Source organism: Callithrix jacchus, chromosome 11, assembly GCF_049354715.1.
Source record: "Callithrix jacchus isolate 240 chromosome 11, calJac240_pri, whole genome shotgun sequence".
NCBI lineage: Eukaryota > Metazoa > Chordata > Mammalia > Primates > Cebidae > Callithrix > Callithrix jacchus.
The window spans coordinates 73,723,547-73,741,021 of record NC_133512.1 but is presented as its reverse complement, the minus strand read 5'-3'; the positions used below and the strand labels follow the sequence as shown (position 1 = coordinate 73,741,021).

General features: G+C 41.7%; 1 protein-coding gene across 3 annotated transcripts in view; it reads left to right on the top strand.

Annotated features, from left to right (window-relative positions):
* The first annotated feature begins 6,225 nt into the window (after positions 1-6,225).
* The window catches only part of SLC26A5 (solute carrier family 26 member 5), an 81,927-nt gene continuing 70,677 nt past the window's right edge, over positions 6,226-17,475 (top strand). For 2 of the 3 annotated variants that reach the window (XM_054237855.2, XM_078343064.1), the window contains exons 1-2: positions 6,226-6,364; positions 9,250-9,371. The gene's annotated coding sequence lies outside the window, so the exon portion shown is untranslated. The remainder of the gene's footprint in view (positions 6,365-9,249; positions 9,372-17,475) is intronic. The other variant, XM_035255045.3, reaches the window with a different exon arrangement.

The window sequence follows — 17,475 nt, the reverse complement described above, 5'->3', positions numbered from 1 at the left end:
TCGAGGCAGCAATTAAGAGCCTACCACACAAAAAAAGCCCAGGTCCAGATGGGTTCACAGCCGAATTCTACCAGACACACAAAGAGGAGCAGGTACCATTCCTTCTGAAACTATTCCAAAAAATCCAAAAAGAGAGAATCCTTCCCAAATCATTTTATGAGACCAACATCATCCTGATACCAAAACTCAGCAGAGACCCAAACAAGAAAAGAAAACTTCAGGCCAATATCCATGATGAACACAGATGCAAAAATCTTCAATAAAATACTGGCAAGCCGACTGCAACAGCACATCAAAAAACTTATCCATCATGATCAAGTAGGATTCATCCCGAGGATGCAAGGCTGGTTCAACATACACAAGTCTATAAACATAATTCACCACATAAACAGAACCAAAAACAAAAACCACATGATTATCTCAATTGACACAGAGAAGGCATTTGACAAAATTCCTTTTCTGACAAAATAAACTCGGTATCAGTGGAACGTATCTCAAAGTAATAAAAGCTATTTATGACAAACCAACAGCCAATATCATACTGAATGGGCAAAAACTGGAAGCATTCCCTTTCAAATCTGGTACTAGACACGGATGCCCTCTCTCACCACTCCTATTCAATATAGTACTGGAAGTTCTAGCCAGAGCAATCAGGCAAGAAAAAGAAATAAACGGTACTCAAATAGGAAAGGAGGAAGTCAAATTGTCTCTATTTGCAGATGACATGATAGTACACCTAGAAGACCCCATCGCCTCAGCCCAAAAACTCCTGAAACTGATAAGCAACTTCAGCAAAGTCTCAGGATATAAAATCAATGTGCAAAAATCACAAGCATTCCTATACACCAATAACAGACTTAAAGAAAGCCAAATCAAGAATGAACTGCCATTCACAATTGCTACAAAAAGAATAAAATACCTAGGAATACAACTCACAAGGAACATAAGGGACCTCTTCAAGGAGAACTACAAACCACTGCTCAACGAAATAACAGAGGACACAAACAGATGGAGAAACATTCCATGTTCATGGTTAGGAAGAATCAATATCATGAAAATGGCTATACTACCCAAAGTAATTAACAGAATCAATGCTATCCCCATCAAGCTACCATTGACTTTTTTCACAGAACTGGAAAAAACCACCATGAACTTCATATGGAACCAAAAGAGAGCCCACATAGCCAAGTCAATTCTAAGCAAAAAGAACACAGCGGGAGGCATCACACTACCAGACTTCAAACTATACTACAAGGCTACAGTAATCAAAACAGCATGGTACTGGTACCAAAACAGAGATATAGACCAATGGAGCAGGACAGCGGCATTGGAGGCAACACAACATATCTACAACCATACAATCTTTGATAAACCTGACAAAAACAAGCAATGGGGAAAGGATTCCCTGTTTAACAAATGGTGTTGGGAAAACTGGCTAGCCATGTGCAGAAAGCAGAAACTGGACCCCTTCCTGACACCTTACACTAAAATTAACTCCAGATGGATTAAAGACTTAAACATAAGACCTGGCATCATGAAAACCCTAGAAGAAAATCTAGGTAAAACCATTCAGGACATAGGAGTAGGCAAGGACTTCATGACCAAAACACCAAAAGCATTGGCAACAAAAGCCAAAATAGACAAATGGGACCTAATCAAACTCCACAGCTTCTGCATGGCAAAAGAAACAGTCACTAGAGTGAATCGGCAACCAACAGAATGGGAAAAAATGTTTGCAGTTTACCCATCTGACAAATGGCTGATACCCAGAATTTACAAAGAACTCAAACAGATTTACAGGAAAAAAAAACAAGCCCATTCAAAAATGGGCAAAGGATATGAACAGACACTTTACAAAAGAAGACATACATGAGGCCAACAATCATATGAAAAAATGCTCATCATCACTGGTCATTAGAGAGATGCAAATCAAAACCAGATTGAGATGCCATCTCACGCCAGTTAGAATGGCGATCATTAAAAAATCTGGAGACAACAGATGCTGGAGAGGATGTGGAGAAATAGGAACACTTTTACACTGTTGGTGGGAGTGTAAACTAGTTCAACCATTGTGGAAGACAGTGTGGCGATTCCTCAAGGCCTTAGAAATAGAAATTCCAATTGACCCAGCAATCCCACTACTGGGTATATACCCAAAGGACTATAAATCGTTCTATTATAAGGACACATGCACACGAATGTTCATTGCAGCACTGTTTACATTAGCAAAGACCGGGAACCCACCCAAATGCCCATCGATGATAGACTGGATTGGGAAAATGTGGCACATATACACCATGGAATATTATGCAGCAATCAAAAATGATGAGTTTGGGTCATTTGTAGGGACATGGATGAATCTGGAGAACGTCATTCTCAGCAAACTGACACAAGAACAGAAAATGAAATACCGCATATTCTCACTCATAGGTGGGTGATGAAAAATGAGAACACATGGACACAGGGAAGGGAGTACCAAACACTGGGGTCTATTGCAGGGCAGAGGGGAGGGACAGCGGTGGCGGGGAGCTGGGGAGGATAGCCTGGGGAGAAATGCCCAATGTGGGTGAAAGGGAGGAAGGCAGCAAAACACACTGCCATGTGTGTACCTATGCAAATGTCTTGCATGTCGTGCACATGCACCCCAAAACCTAAAATGCAATAATATATATATATGTGTATGTGTGTGTCTTCAAAAATAAGTACAGTTCAATCAGCAAAAACAATGCTTTCAAGACAAAATACAAATGAGAAATTGAGAGAGTATATTTGTAACATGTATCACAGAGTTAATATTCCTAATATACAAAGATTTTTTAAATCAAAGGTAAAAATAGACCAAAAATTATATAGAAAAATGAGTGAAAGATATGAATAGATAATTCAGGAAAATCAACATTTAAAAATAGCCCTTCAACATAAAAAAAGTTGTTTAATATCACTCATTATAATAGAGGTGTAAAAGAAGCCCCACTGAGATACTACTTCTAACCCATCAAACTGGCAAAATTCAAAAGCTTTACAATACAAGCTTGGAAAGGCTGTGAAACATAGGCCTTCTCATACCTTGCTGGTAGGAATGCAAAATGACATAAGTCCTGAGGAGAAGATTATAGCAATAGCTAAGAAAACTACACATGCGGCCGGGCGCGGTGACTCAAGCCTGTAATCCCAGCACTTTGGGAGGCCGAGGCGGGTGGATCATGAGGTCAAGAGATCGAGACCATCTTGGTCAACATGGTGAGACCCCGTCTCTACTAAAAATACAAAAAAATTAGCTGGGCATGGTGGTGCGTGCCTGTAGTCCCAGCTACTCGGGAGGCTGAGGCAGGAGAATTGCCTGAACCCAGGAGGCGGAGGTTGCGGTGAGCCGAGACTGCGCCATTGCACTCCAGCCTGGGTCACAAGAGCGAAACTCCGTCTCAAAAAAAAAGAAAATTACACATACATTTACCTTCTGACCCAGCAAACACTTGATTCCACTTCTAGGAATTTATCCTAAAGATACACTTCCAAAAATATGAAAAGGTACATGCTCAAAGTTATTAATTGTAGCATTATTTGTAACCACAAAATATTATATGATACACAACTATCCAAAAATAGAATAGTATTTGAACACACTATGGTACATACATGCAACGTACTACTGTGTAGCTGTTAATAAAAAAAAAAAGCAGGAAGATCTCTGTGAGGTAATGTGGAGTGATTTCCAAAGATACTGGCAAGTAGAAAGAGCTAAGTGTAAAAGAGCATATGAAGAATGCCACCTTTTATGTAAGAAAGAAGCGGAGGCCAGGCACGGTAGCTCACACCTGTAATCCTAGCACTTTAGGAGGCTGAGGAAGGACTGCTTGAACGCAGGAATTGGAGGCTTCAGTGAGCCATAATTGTGCCACGGCACTTCAACCTGGGCGACAGAGAGAGACTTCTGTCTCAAAAAAGCAGAGGAGAAGAAGGGAAACAAGAACACGTAAAAAAAAAAAAGAAAATCTGTGTGGCTTTACAAAAACACGAGAAGAACAGATGAGAAATCATGAAGTTGTTCACTCACACAGGATTGGGTAGAATGGGTGGAATAAAGGAGGGAAGACAATTCTCTGAGTATACCTTTTTAAATCTTTTTAATATGCTTTTTTAAACTTTTCTTTTTTCTTTTTTTTTTTTTTCTGAGACGGAGTTTTGCTCTTGTTACCCAGGCTGGAGGGCAATGGCGTGACCTCGGCTAACCGCAACCTCCGCCTCCTGGGTTCAGGCAATTCTCCTGCCTCAGCCTCCTGAGTAGCTGGGATTACAGGCGTGCACCACCGTGCCCAGCTAATTTTTTTTTCTATTTTTAGTAGAGACGGGGTTTCACCATGTTGACCAGGATGGTCTCGATCTCTTGACTGCGTGATCCACCCGCCTCGGCCTCCCAAAGTGCTGCGATTACAGGCGTGAGCCACCGTGCCCGGCCCTAAACTTTCTTTTTCTTTTATCAGCTTTTATTTGAAGTTCTAGAGTACATGTGCAGGATGTGCAGATTTAGTACATAGGTAAATGTGTGCCAGTGGTTTGCTGCACAGGTCAACCCATCACCTAGGTATTAAGCCTAGCATCCACTAGCTGTTCTTCCTGATGCTCTCTCTAATATTCTAATACCAAAGAAATGAAATTAAGCCAGCAAGGATGGGAAGGGGGTAGGGAGTGGGGAAGATGCATATTAAAAGTAAACTCATCTCTAAACTAGAAATAATAGCAGTATCTATACAAGTAAATACATGTAAAGTGCTCAGAACAGTGCCTACTACATGTAAACACTGAACAGGTGTTAGCAACATTACTATTGTTGTGATAGTATATTCGGTACCTGGTGCTACCTACAAAAGCAGTTTATCATCTGTCTTACAGTGTTGCTACTCAAAGTTTGGCCCTCCAGCAGCCTATCAGAATCACCTAGGGTCCTGTTAGAAATGCATATCTCAGACCCCATCTCAGACCTACTGAATCAGAATCTGCATTTTTAACGGGATCCGCAGGTGATTCCTATGCACATTATAGTGTAAGAAGAACTGGACTACAGACATGTAAATGACAAAATAATTTCACAGGATGGCAAAGGCCAAGTGGGAAATGAAGGACACCAGAAATACATGTCCCAGGAACCCAACTCCTCCTTAGTAACTCATCTTTTTAAGATTTGTTCAGAGATGTTCAAAAGCGTGGAGAAAAGCAAATTTGGTTTCCTCAAATCTCAAATCGGGACGCGGAGAGTGGTCTCCTGCCCTTGAAGAGAGCGCCCTCGTGTGGAGTACGGAGGGAATCTCCAGCCCTTCCTCTCGGATGAAGAATAGCACAAGCGCTCCAAGCCTAAGGCCTGGCCCCGTTTCTGGAGGTGGGGGGGTCTCCTTGGCAGAATGTGTCACTACAGTGTGCACGCGCAGAAATTCACAAAGCAAAAAAAGATGCTGTTAATGAACCAACTATAATCCTTTCTAAGACATAAAGCCAGTGTGTATTTGAAATCATTTACAATCCTTCATCCTCTTGATCTCGGCACTCTTGTATCCCAATTGTTATTAACAAAACAAGCTATTTCCATAGTGTGTGTGTGTGTGTGTGAGAGATCTCCTACCTTGAGGTAACATGTTACGTTATTCTACGTAATAAAAAACAAAAATGTTTTTGTAAATTCTAACTTAAATCCCCGGAAAAGAATCCATATGCACTGCCTTGTGCAATAAGTAGTCAATATTTGCAAATAAAGTATTAAATGCAGTTCATCAAAGCTTTTTGAAAATTAAAAAAAAAATTCACATTGTCTTCAGGATTTCCTGTTTTCGAAGGTTCCTATGCGAATCCGAGTCTCTATAACAATTGTAATTGAAAAGATAAGTCAGCTTTTTGTTTTATTTTAAAATCATAATACGTAATGTTTTCCACTTGAACGCTATCCCTTGTTTATTGTGCTTGCTTCAGCCTCGAACCTCTACTGACGTTCCATCTCAGGGCGACAAGAATGCCACCCGGAGAAACTCCTGGGCCATAGGGGAAGGAAATCTGTGTCCTCTGAGTACATGTGCGGGGCTGCACAACCAAGGTGTTAAATCCCAAGCACACTCTGGGAAGTTCTAGGTGTTTGGGAAGAGAACCCTGGGGGCAGGGATGCCCGCGCCCCGGCGTCCCAGCGCAGAGGTTGGCGGCGGGGCCTGGCCCTGGAGGGGAGGGGCGGGGCGGGGCGGGCTCGGGTTACCCGGAGGCCCGGGGTGCGGCCGGCTGTGCCCGCGGCGCGTCCTCCGAGAGCCGCACCTGGAGACAGCGCGCGTGGAGGCGGCAGCGGCTGGGGAGCGAGGAGGGGCGGCTCCGCCCAGGGCAGCCGGGGCCGGTGAGTGCGCGCGGGCGGCCGCGGGGCGGGGGTTCGCGGTCGCTCGGGAGGGGGCTGGGCTGAGGCCCGCGGGCCCACCGGAGCAGGGGTCTTGGCTGTCACCGCCTCTCCTTTCTCTCCCGGGCTAAACCAGCCGGCAACAGCGCTGACCTGCCCGCACTCTGCCCGCCTCTGCGCAGGGAAGTAGACAGTCTCACGAAGCGCTCTCCTTTGCACCCTCGTCCCCTCGCCCTCTGCAGCTCCACAAGCCGTGTTCACTTCATGTTTGCCTCCTCGGGTCCCCTTGGTGCTCATCTAGGCCTTTGCCGTTTCCAGTTTGGTTTTCTTCTTTTCCCGCGCGCCCTGGCTCTGATTCCGAAACACCCTCCTCTGGTCCTGCGGTGGCCGGCACCCGACTCTTTGGGTCTGGCCTGTTGGTATCCAAATTGAATTACACAAAACCAGGTCCTCGGTCATGCCTCTGGGCCTCTCTCCGGAGTCCCGCCCTGCCTCCGCCTGTACCCCACTTTGGCCGCCCGAAGCTCCCAGTGAGCGGGGCTGTGGTCCCGACTGGGACCTCCGCTCAGCGCTGGGCGTGGCTCGAACCCCCGGCCCCCGACTTCTCTCACGAAGGGACTGCTCGGAGCCTGACAGCCTTAAAATTTGGTACTGGCCCCTGTCTGGAGAATCCAGTAGGTGCTCTGCCATCATAGAGGCTCTGACACCCTGGACTCTGGAAGCTCGCGGCAATATTTATTTTTGGGAAAGATTTAGTTGATTGGGAACCAGCTGACTTAGTTGACGGCCTCATCTAGTGCGCACCTGGGCCAGGCCCCGCCGGGAAGGCGTGCTGGAAGTTCTCAGTGAGCTCAGAGACCTACGGAAGAAACAGCTGCAAGGATCTGATCTGCTAACTGTGAAGAAAGCAGATTCACATTCGCTGTAGGGTGGGCAAGATTCCTTTCCTAGCTTCGAGGAGTACTGCAGAGTCTAGAATTTAAACAGCATTCATGGAGACTCTTAGAACAACAACAAAAAGCAACCTTTTGCGGGGACAGGCTGTGATTTAGCTTTTTCCTGTCTGAAAACTGAACAATGTGCACTAGATATAAAAATGTATTATCTAAAGTTTAGGAATTTACAGCATAGAAATGCAGCGGAATTCGGAGTATGCATTAGGAAGTATCAACCTTTTTGAAAAATAAATTTAAAATGTATGTTGGCCAGGCATTCCTTCTAATAACTGTAGTATTGCTTTATATCAGGAGACTTTCAGGCAGGAGACTGGAGGGAGGAGAGAGAAATTCAAACTAATTTGCATTAGAAAGAAACTTAGGGTGAAGAATTCCCAGGTAAGGTTGCTGTGGCTCATATCTTAAGTGCACTGTTGGAAAGCTTTCTAGTCTATTAGGTAACACCCGAAGCCCCAATTCTGTTACGTAGCATTTCTTTTTTCTCTCTCTAACTACTCTGAAACTATACAGAGTTACACGTTCCTTATTAATTTATGAGCGAAACCAGAAGAATTGACTCAATCCAACAAGTATTTCAGTGCCTGTGGCGTAGAGGTGCCTTGCTAGAACTGAAGAATGGCAGACTGAGGACGTTTCTAACCATCAGTGGATTGACTTGTGAGGTGTAGAAGCAGGTGTGCACGGTCTATTTAATTGACTATCAAAATCAGTTGAGTTATCATCTCATTCTAAATAACATGTGTGCCCCTGGTATCTTAATTTTTCTACCATTGCAGGTAGTCTGCATTTTAGTAACACAAGTGAAAGAGTTTTCTAGGGAAATCATGATAAATAGGGAGAACGTCCATATTCCCAGGTGTTCTCATTACCATTGAGTTAATAAAATTAAAATCAACAAGAAAAATGAGATGATGATTTCCTTTCTTTTGGTTTCAAACTAGTGAAATCTTACACAAAAGAAGACCCAGTCAGCATGGATAAATTTAATCATTTTGTGCCTCTCAAAGTTTGTTTTATCTTTTGGAGGACAGACTCAATTTCATGAACTCTTTTAATCCTTCTTTTGAAGGCTAGTTCTAGGACCAACTTCATAAAATGCTTTATTGTACGTACCAACAACTATCAACATCATTATCTTCTCCCCACCTTCACCCTTGAAAGCTACTCTAGAGGACTATGAGGGAGGAGACAGGTCTCTTTCAAAATCTGGGAACACTAGGGACTTTATCCCCAGGAAAAAGAATGCACACCCATTGAAAATGTTATATACACCTCTCAGAGGATTCCTGGTGCCCAGGTTATGAGAGCTTGCTTCAGAATGGCCCGGTGAACCATGGAGGGAAAGGGAAGTGAAGCAAGATGTGGGTAAATTCACAAACTGAGTTAATATGACTTAATTTACTTTCAAATGGAATAAACACATGACCCCTCAAGTAACTATTCTGTGAATGGGAAGTAATAATTGTATTATTTGTAAAAGACTAAGGACATATTCGCCCAATTAAGTTTTTAATTCCTCAAGATCAACTCTTATCTTGAACATTGTGAGTCCCTCATTTTTCTATTTTTCTTGCTCTTTTCAAAGCAAGTGCTTTATGAGGATTTGCTTCTACTACTGATGATGTCCCATTCAGGACACAATTTCTCATATGCAAACTAGTATTCATGAATTGCTACATATGGGAATGGTTGAGTTCAAACATTGGACTATATCTTTTCTCACACCCTAGCAGTTCACCCTTAAGAAGATGTAATTGTATATAATTAGCCGATCCCATGTAAGCCACTGTGATATCAGTAGCTGTGCCTTGGAAGGGAGGGGTTGATATTAGGAATGAAAGGACAGCATTAAGAAATATTTTGGACATAGCTTCTTTCAAAAAACAAACCAATAACTGCTGAATTAACTTCCTTTCCTTCTTCTATATGTAGGGCAAGGAGCGAGCTCTCCCTTCTCCAGCTCTCAGTCCCAGTGACCAAGGTTTCGGTGAACTGCACTAGAGCTCCCAGCTCCTGTCCCCTGTCCTGACTTTTGTGCTGCACATTTGATCTGGGTAAGTGAAGGGCCCCCTGGAACTAGTAGATAGGAGAGTGGGTCAGAGGTAGTGATGGATTTTACCCAGATCAAAGGATTCCTCAAAATTTGCAGAGGTCTGAATCACATACCACTATTTGGAAGAAAAGTATAAGAGAGAAGGCCAGAACCATCACGCCGTACTCTTACCTTTTAACTTGAATCAAAATCAGCCTAGAATATCCTTAGCTATCAACCAGGTTTGACTTACTGTATTCTTGAGTGGCAACTAGGTGGTGGGCCAACAACCCTAGAATGTCCTTGATAGATGCTTATTGGATTTGTAAATTAATGGAGATCATGGTTTTAAGCCAAGCTCTGGCACTAACCAGGCATGTGATCTTGGGCAGGTTCAGATGTCAATTAACTTCTTTGGACCTTAATTTTTCTATGTATAAAATGAGGGGGTTATATGGGACTAGCGTTTCTCAGCTACTAATGTATAATTCCATCTCATTTGCATTGCCTGGGAGTTTAGGGAAAAAAAATACCCAACAGAGATTCTGATTAATAATTAATAAATCGGATCTATTCTGAGGATAAAGTCCTGAGTGTTCCCTAGATCCTGAAAAAGACCTATCCCCTCCCTCATAGTCCTCCAGAATACAATTGTTTTCAAGAGCGAAAGTGTGGACCAGGCTCAGTGACTCCTGCCTGTAATCTCAGCACTTTGGGAGGCTGAGGTGGGTGGATCATTTGAGGCCAGGAGTTCCAGCCAGCATAGCCAACATGGCAAAACCCTGTCCTTACTAAAAATACAAAAATTAGCTGGCATGGTAGCACGTGCCTGTAATCCCAGCTACTCGGGAGGCTGAGGCAGGAGAATTGCTTGAACCCAGGAGGCAGAGGTTGCAGTGAGCCAAGATTGTGTTGTGCCACTGCACTCCAGCCTGGGTAACAGAGCAAGACTTTGTCTAAAAAAAAAAGAAAGAGTGAAGGTGAGAAGAAGATAATGAACTGGCATAGGCCCAGGCATCTGTATTTTTTTAAGTCCCCCCAGCAAATACTAACGTCCAGTCAAGACTGAGAATCACTGGGTTAAGTGATTGCTAGGAACTGATTCTAAGATTGTGTCATCTTAGGATGGAAAGCAGCCCCACGAAGTCCCTGTTAAACATAGCCTCGCCCAGCATTGTACCTACTCAGTGGAAACCAAACCTAAACTTGCCTTTCTCAGAAGCAGTCCAGATCAAGCCCTTTCAGGTTATCCAGGGGGAGCTGCTGTGCCTGCTGACTTTTTTGGTATTCCCACAATGCTTTGCTGACTTTGCAGCACCCAGTAGTTTTTGATAGACTGAATTAGGTGTAACTCTGCCTATCCAGGATAATCAGCTGTTTCTAAAGGCCCCCAGAGACGATAACATCTCTGCTTTGGGTATCTATGCCAGTGTTTAATAGCCTCTTGAAATTTTCTCCTTGAAGTGATCTGTGACTTACTGAGGTGGGGAAGAAAGGTGTCAGCAAGGGAAATGGATGATCACCTTGATTGTAGCTGAAATGTGAGCTTCCATGTCCAAACTGAGATAAAAAATGATCCTCACACCTTCTCAAGTAGTTGAAGACTATTGAGTTACCGAACTGGGGAGGAGAAAAAGAGCATGTTGTTTACCTTAATTATTTCTTGGGACCTAATGGTGTTGACATTACATTGAAATTTAGGGTTAAAACTTACTAAATTGTAATCCATGAAATGTATTTGTTTACCCTACTCTTTTTTTTTTTCTCCTACTACCTTTCCTATCCCAAAATACCTCAAAGACAAAAAAAAAAAAAACTGTGTATATGTTGACTGTCATATCAGTAAGAAAGAGACAGACATGAGTTGACTGAAAATAGAAAGGCGTTAAGGAAGAAAAACTGATCAAGTGTAAGAGGTATATGGGTTACCAGGAACTACACTTAATTTCTGTCTTTTCTTTCTCTATGAGTCTTATCTCTGCTATAAGCTTATTCTCTAGCTTGCTAAAGTGCAGGCAGATCACAATATCCCACCTGCTCCGTGCTGACAAATGTGAGCTTGCGGCCCTCGATTCCCACAAGTTCCCCGCAGCCTTCCATATACAGCACATGCAGTGCCATCTCCAGGGGCAAATTGGCAGTCTGGACACACTTGGTCTAATCCAGCATTGACCAATCACAGGACCTGACTTAATTCTAAATCACAGCTTAGGTTGAAGCCTATTTTTTTCCTAGAGTGGAAAGCTACTGGCAGTAAAGTTCTTTACCTCTATGTCTCAGAGGAGTGAGTGGTCTTTACCTGATGTCAAAAATCCCATGCAGACCTACAAAACCAGCTCAGCCCCTACTTCTCCAGCCACCTAGAGCTGGTTGTACTCATTGTCAGTAAAAAACAAACAAACAAACAAAAGAAACTTCTGGGATTGGAGTCATTTTATATGTTCATTGCTGATCACTGTTCCTCAAGATTTAGTAGTATTGAGCACATACTGTTTTGTTATTTCATAATTTATTCCTAACCTACTTCTTAAAATGAATTAAAATAGGAAGAAATGTACCAGGAAAAGGTAGGCTTGTCATCTTAACTTCAACTCTATTGGAAACTCAATTATTACTAAACTCAAAGGCCCATTTATGTGTTTATAAATAAACATGAATCCTCAAACACATCTGGTTTCTTAAGGTAGTAAGAATAGTCAGGGTTGTGCTGGTCCTTAGGATTATCATTAGTTTGCTTTTTAAATTTTACTTCCCAAAAGCAATATAATTTTGCAAAATAATTAGAAATGATAACATTTCTAAGCCAGTCCCAGTTTATTGAACACTTTTAACAACAATCGCAAAGGTAGTAAGGGTTTTCATTGCCTCCTTTCTTGCTTTATTCATTCCTTTCTTCCTTCCTTGAGTCACTTATTTATTCAACAAATATCTAAAGAGTTCCCCCATGCCCTGACTTCATGTAGCTTACATTCTTATGAAGAAGTGAGGGAAGACAGAAAATAAAGAAGTAAACCATTATGTAGGTTAGATGGTGGTATGTGCTGTGGAGAGAAATACAGCTAGAAAGAAAGTGGTAGAGGTGTTAGCTGAAATTTTTAAAAGAAGGTGATCAGAAAAAGCTTCCCCTGAGAAAGTGATACAGAACGTAGACCGGAAGGTGGTGAAGAAGGAAGTTATGAGGCTATCTGGGAATACAGCATCCTGGCCAGTACAAAGGCCCCGAGGCAGACATGGGCCTGACATGTTCCTAAAACAGCAAGGAGGCCAAGCACGGTGGCTCACATCTATAATCGCAGCATTTCGGGAGGCCGATGTGGGCAGATTGCTTGAGGCCAGGAGTTCAAGACCAGCCTGACGAACATGGCAAAATCTCATCTCTACTAAAAACACAAAAATTAACTGGGCATGCTTGTAATCCCATCTCCTTGGGAGGCTGAGGCACCAGAATCGCTTGAACCTGGGAAGCAGATGTTGCAATGAACTGTGATAGCGCCACTGCACTCAAGCCTGGCCAACAGAGCAAGACTCTGTCTCAAACAAACAAACAACTACAACAAACAGCAAGGAAGTCCATGTGGCTAGAGCAGAATGACAAAGTGGGAAGGCAAAGAAAATGACCCCAGCAAGGAAAGGAGCAAGGGACAAGAGTTGGAGAGGATGCTAAAGATCGTACAGGGTCCCTTTTCAGTGGGATACTTGTAAGGTGATACGAAGATGGGGTTTCTTACTGCTTAGTTGAAACAGCATCAGCCTGTGTTCCCTTTCTTCCTTTTTATACCTGCTAAATCGTCCCCCTGGCTTTCCTTTCCTCTCCAAATTAGCCTCTTCCCACTCCTTCCCTTGTACTTCCTTTCCCCCAAGGCTGGCTGCAGAGAGGGCTTCGGTTTCCCTTTCTCCTCATTGCCCTGAAGATAAGCCTGCCCTTCCTGTTCTAAGAAATGTGCTGCTAGTTGCTAAAGAATAAAAACTATCAGGTAGCACCCAAACCAATAGTCATGAAAGAAACTGTAATAAACTTATGCAAAATGTATTCTTAGTTTATCCTGCAGATCAGACACAAAGTGGTTATGTGTGTTGCTATTGAGCTGAGTTTAGCCTGTGTGTTTTGTTGGGTCTGCACATTGTTTCATGAAAATTTGTATTGGTTTCTGACATTTAAAAATTGAAAGTTTTTTTTTTTTTATTAAAATGTAGTTTCAAGTTCTCCTTCCAAATTGATGTTCTTTATGAAGTTCTAGAATAGGCAAAACTAATCCATGGTGATAGAAATCAGACTGTAGTTGCCGACATACCCAGATTGACTGGGTAGGGGCACAAGGGAAAAATTCTAGATAATGAAAGATTCTACTTCTAGTAGTCTAAAATGCACAGTAACTCATTAAACCATATACTGATTGGCATAGTTCACTATGGGTACATAAAATCTCAATATAGCCAGGTGCAGTGGCTCATGCTTGTAATCCCAGCACTTTGGGAGGCTAAGGTGGGTCGATTGCTTGAAGTCAGGAGTTCAAGACCAGCCTAGCCAACATGGTGAAGCCCTGTTTCTACTAAAATTACAAAAATTAGCCAGGTGTGGTGACACACACCTGTAATCTCAGCTACTTGTGAGACTGAGGCAGGAGAATCTCTTGAATAATCTGGGAGACAGAGGTTGCAGAGAGCTGAGATTGCACCACTGCACTCCCACCTGGGCAGCAAAGCAATGCTCCATCTCAAAAAAGAAAAAAACATTCAATACAAAGAAATTTTTTTAATTTTTAATTAATATTTTAACTGATGAATTAACTCATAATTTTATACATTAATGGATACAATGTGATGTTTTGACATCACATTAATTAAATTAAATTGATTAATTAAATCAAGCTAACATATCCATCAACTTGTTTACTTACCTGGTTTTTATGGTAAGATATTTGAAATTTACTCTTAGTTATTTTAAAATATACAGTTGATCCTTTATACCCACAGGTTGCATAGATAGAGAGGGCCAACAAGGGACTTAAACATCTGCGGATTTTGATATCCATGTGGGGTCCTGGCACCAATCTCCTGTGTATAAAGAGGGCTGAATTTGTATTTGTTTCCAGCATTTAAGGGCTGAAATCATGGTTCCAATTTCTGTCACCATAGATTAGCTTTGCCTATTCTAGAGCTTCATATAAAACATCAATTTAGAGGAGAACTTGAAAGGACATTTTAATAAAATCTTTCTCAATTTTTAAATGTTGGAAACCCATACAGATTTTCATGAAACAATGTACAGACCCAGCAAAACAATATGCAGAGCCAACAAAACACAGTCACCCTGCTGTGCAATAGCTCTCAAAACCTTTTCTTCTTGTCTATCTTAAACTTTGTACCCTTTAATCAACAATTCTCCATTCCTTCCCTCCCACCCCTCACCTAGCATCCTGTAAACAGAATTCTACTCTCTACCTCTGTGAGTTTTTTAGATTCCACATGTAAGTGAGATGATGTAATATTTGTCTTTCTGTACCTGGCTTTTCTTATGTAGCATGATATCCTCCGGGTTCTCCATATTACCACAAATGACCTGATTTCTTTCTTTTTTTAAGGCTGAATCATATTTCACTGTGTATATATACCACATTTTCTTTATTCATTCATCCATTGAGGGACATTTAAACTGATTCCATGTCTTGGCTATTGTAAATAATGCTGTAATGAACATGGGAATGGAGGTCCTTTCCCCATTTTTTAATCCCTTTGACATATTGATTTCCACCCCTTTGGATATATACCCAGAAGTGGGATTGTTGGATCATATGGTAGTTTTATTTTCAGTTTTCTGAGGAACTGTCATCCCATTTTCCAAAATGGCTGTGCTAATATACACTCCCAAGAACAATGTATAAGAGTTCTCTTTTCTCTGCATGCTCACCAACACTTGCTATCATTTATCTTTTTGATGAAGGCCAGTTAGGTGAGGTTATATATCATTGTGGTTTTAAAGTGCATTTCCCTATAGATCAGAAATGCTGAATGTTTTTTCATGTACCTCTTGGCCATTTCTGTGTCGTCTTTTAAGAAATGTCTATTCTGGTCCTTTCCCCATTTTTTAATTGTGTCATTTGGTTTCTTGTTATTAGGTTGTTTTATTTCCTTCTATATTTTAGATATTAAGCCATTGTCAGATGTGTGGTTTGCGATTATTTACTCCCATTCTGTGAGTTGTCTCCTCATTTTGTGGTTTCCTTTGCTGTGCAGAAGCTTAGTTTGATGCCATCCTGTTTGTCTGTTTTTGCTTTTGTTGCCTGTGCCTTTGGAGTCATAGCCAGAAAATCATTGCTTAGACCAGCATCGTGGAGCTTTCTCTTATTTTCTTTTAGTAGTTTTACAGTTTAGGTCTTAACGTTTAAGTCTTTAATCCATTTTAAGTTGGTTTTTGTATATAGTATGAGAAAAGGGTCCCATTTTATTCTTCTGCATGTGAATGGCCAGTTTTTGCAACACTATTTATTGAAGAGACTGTCTAAAGAAAAGTTTTAAATGGAAGCCTACCCAATGTTCAGCAAGACCTGCATAGCGGCTGACCACTTTGGGCTTGGCACATGCTTTCTAGATTGGCTCAGACACTTTGTCCACTTGTGTCATTTTCATTAACTACCTGGCCCCTTGTAGGTGGTATTGGTTTGTGATTCCTTCAGTAGTTGCTTAGCAGTTTGGGTTTCAACTATCAATGGAAAACAAATCTGAAGGGGCCTGATATGTTTAATTGGTAGTGAAGAAAATAGTACCTGCCTCCTAGGGTTGTATGTGAAGCATGTAACAGCATCATAAGCCTGACAGCTTAAATTGGTCTAGAAACTGGCCTATTCCCCTTATACTTAATGGTGTTCTCAAATGTCAGGGTTCTCAGGGGTCTCTGGACCTAACTTTCACTTTTGTCTCAAATGCCAAGGGTCTCCTGTATTTGTAGACTTCTCCCTGAGATTACATCTATTATTCCTATTATCAATACATTCTTTATAATGTATGTCACTAAAATAATAGTGTCTACTATGGAAATTATAGGAAATATAGATAAGCAAAAAGAAAATAAAATGACTCACAATTCTACCATCAAACATAACCTCTGCTTACCATGTTATGATAAATACTTCCAAAACTTTCTCCATACATCCATATATTTTATATTAAAATGTGTTTGAAGGCTGGGTGCAGTGGCTCATGCTTGTAATCCCAGCACTTTGGGAGGCTGAGACCGGTGGATCACGAGGTCAGGAGTTCAAGACCAGACTGGCCAACATGGTAAAACCCCATCTCTATTAAAAAATACAAAAATTAGCTGGGTATGGTGGCTTGTGCCTAAAATCCCAACTACTTGGGAGGCTAAGGTAGGAGAATTGCTTCAACCAGGACCCGGGAGGTGGCGGTTGCAGTGAGCTGAGATCACGCCGCTGCAATCCAGCCTGGGCTACAGAGCAAGACTCTATCTCAAAAATAAATAAATAAATAAATAAATAAAATGTGTTTGATAGACTTTAGCATACAACTACCCAGTTTGCAAAATGGACAATAATAACAAGTCAAATGTTAAAGATGACAAGCCAAGCATAAGTAATTGCTTACTCCCTATCCTAGAATTCCCTTTAAATGACTGTAAAATATACAAAGGGGGAAGAACACTGAAGATACTGGGATATGAAAATGCTTGGAAGCAAATTACTAAATAAACAGAATCAAGAAATTGTACAAAAAGGACCACCCTCAGAATGCAAGTGATCCCCTACAAAGAACCCCCTGCATGGAGTTAGCAGGAATGGAGAGCATGCATGAGCAACGAGATTAATGAAAAGTCTTCAAGCACTCGTTATAGTGAAGTAGGGCTTCTCTAGAGTATTGGCACCATAGAGTAAATCTTTTCTCTTTCTGGCATCTAGAAAGAGGATGGGCCCTGGCTAGAAGCCTAGCTCTAGCCTCCTCACCCCAAAGTGTAACTAGCCATCAACAAAGCCCACTCTGGTACACAGAGCTTGTTAATGTTCATTTTGTTCAGGGAAGAGTCCTATCCTAGAAACACTTATATACAAGTGGCACAAAACAACCAGAAAAACGAATGAATCCTCAGTTTGTTAAGAAATTATGTAACCAAAAAT